The following is a 2,447-nucleotide window of genomic DNA, read 5'->3' on the forward strand; positions in this document are numbered from 1 at the left end:
CATAAATACTGTAAGGGCTCATACCTCGAACACATACGAAAGAAGTTATCATATCCTACCATACCGAAAATTCGTCTAACTATCAAGCTATTCAATCTATCTAATTTCCCTTTGATTCAATCGATCAAACTTGAATATTCCCCTTGCTGTAAGCAACCACAGTTCTCCAACCCAGCTCACTACACGAGACCCAAGCACAAGACCACACTGTCTAAGACCCCATAAGCCACTAAATCCTCTCTCAAATATTCCAGAAATACAACATTCCAAAATAACTTTTACCTTTGAAGAACTTCCTGCGAATCTAAATCCGTTACGCTTTACTCTTCCAGATACTGATACATAGAATCCCATATTAACATAAAAATACCAACAAGTCTTGAACGCCTTTTTCCAATTGAAAACACAGTCTCTAACCACATACACAACCTTAAGAACCTGATTGTTACATGTAGAATTCTTGAACACATTAAACCATTCTCGAGAGTCCCATTTACTGTCTTATTCAAACTGCCAATTCAAACCCGATCAAGACGAACATAACCACCCGTGCCTCATTAGAAACTCTGACACCGCAGGATATCTGTACCTTCATCCCAATAAACAAACATCTTTCTCTGCTCCATTCACCGAGGCATTCTTTACCAACACAGCTTAAGACATTCCTGTGATTCTCACACATCTTACGAAAGCACCAAAAAACCTTTTGTCAAAATTTGGCTTCACTCGTGCCATCCTCGGCTCAATTTCCGCAACCAGAAACTAATTCCGCCAGCATGCCCTCAAACGGAACCAACATAGCACATACACGTACAATAGGTTAACAATAGCAAACTCCCCACTTGGCTCGAAGCATAGATCAAAACACTCCCAACAACTCATAACGCACATACATCCATGCTGCCTTAATACTATAGTGAAGATTAAACTCAATCCTTCATAAGCTTGTGGAAACACAAAATAATCTAGATTTTTTTTTTGCGAATCTCGCTTCACTCACACAACAAGTTAAGCCCTGCACTTCTCTTAGCGATCCAATTTAGATGTCACACATTTTTTTCGCGTTGTAAATGAGATATCTAAATAGATAACATAAGGATCACACAACTTTAGAACACTCCGCAGAGATGATCCCACCTGCTTTTTGCCTCCAACTACCATTTCTTGTATACCCCTCCACGTCCTAAACTGTACGCAGTCGCTTAGTTTCCTGAGTCCTGAACTCATTACGCAACATAAAACTCACAGAGATTACACTCGCCCCTCGATCGGGGAATCACAAGCTATCAAGGCACATCTCATACTGAGCCTCACGCGCGCGCGTACGAACACTGGAAGGAATTTCAAGAAGTTTCTTTTCAAGCTGAATCAAGGAACGCACGATAGAATTCAAGAAATGTGAAGTTTTCCTAAAGGTTCTGCTAGCCTCACGAGCGATAAGTACAGACGTCTCCGTAACGATCACGAGACTTACTACAACCGGCTTATGACTCGCGAGACCAAGTAACCTAGGCTCTGATACCAACTTGTCACGGACCCCACCCGGTCGTGATGGCGCCCAACACACACTGCTAGGCAAGCCCCGACCATATTCAACAAACCTTAACCCTTTTATACCAGCTCATGATCAATTAACACACAAATTAATTACTAAGTCAAAAAAAAAAATAAAAAAAAAAATACTGAAACTCTGAAATATAGTTAAACCATGCGGAAAACCCAAGTAGAAATACTACCTACAACAGCCCGAGAATCCGGCTGTCACAAAGTCTGAGCCTCTAATAACATGAGTATCAACCTACTACAATACGTTCTCTAGAAGAAATTGCGGAAAATAAGCAAATAAGATAGAAGGAAGATCAGGAACTGGAACGTCAAATGCACTACCATTGAATACTGTCCAGATATGATGCTAGGCAGAGAAGTCTCTTCACACAGCCTCAGGTGTACCATGGATCTGCAACGCCAAGGAGGCAGGGAGTAATGTGAGGTACTCCGACCCAGGAGTAATAAAACAATAAATAAAGGCTGAGAATAAGAAATCCTTAATAGGGCCACAAAGTAATTCTATAAATACAGCACACTTTGAACCACCCAGTTAGTATAAAATCAGTAAATATTAGTGAAACAAATTATGGAAAATCCACAAAGATAAATTAATTAAATGACAATCAAATATGCAAGTGCAACAAGCCGGTACTTTCCAGTACCGCTGCGGCCGGTGCACCGCCGTCCATTTATTTATCGTCGACGGAGCTCACTGGGGGTGTGCAGACTTCAGGAGGGCCCTTACGGCCCAAGCACGAATAATAAGCCATATCGTGGCATCAACTAGGCCCTCGGGCCTCAAATCAATATCAAGATTTCAGTACCGCCTGCGGCGCGCAGCCCGATCCCATACTCAGTCCAAAATCACATAAGCCTCTCGGCACAAATTAAATATAGAA

Source organism: Nicotiana attenuata, chromosome 2 (assembly GCF_001879085.1).
Source record: "Nicotiana attenuata strain UT chromosome 2, NIATTr2, whole genome shotgun sequence".
NCBI classification, from domain to species: domain Eukaryota; kingdom Viridiplantae; phylum Streptophyta; class Magnoliopsida; order Solanales; family Solanaceae; genus Nicotiana; species Nicotiana attenuata.